Source organism: Nestor notabilis, unplaced genomic scaffold (genome assembly GCF_000696875.1).
Source record: "Nestor notabilis isolate BGI_N333 unplaced genomic scaffold, ASM69687v1 scaffold17071, whole genome shotgun sequence".
Taxonomy (NCBI): domain Eukaryota; kingdom Metazoa; phylum Chordata; class Aves; order Psittaciformes; family Psittacidae; genus Nestor; species Nestor notabilis.
The window spans coordinates 1-208 of record NW_009916257.1 but is presented as its reverse complement, the minus strand read 5'-3'; positions in this window follow the sequence as shown (position 1 = coordinate 208).

Here is a 208-nt window from a genome sequence, read left to right as displayed (position 1 = left end):
GCCGCAGGGACCCAGCCTCACCTCTGCCCCTGCGCGCTGAGCTCCGGCACCTTCGCTCAGCCCTGACCTGCCCCTCGGGCTCGGGCAGGGCCGGAGCAGCGGCCACGTTCCTCCTCCTGCGAGCGCGTCCCTTCCTCGGCCCGTCACCGGCCTCCTCTTCCTCCTCCTTGGCTGAGGCTGGGGGATGCACAGCAGCCCTGGGGCGCCG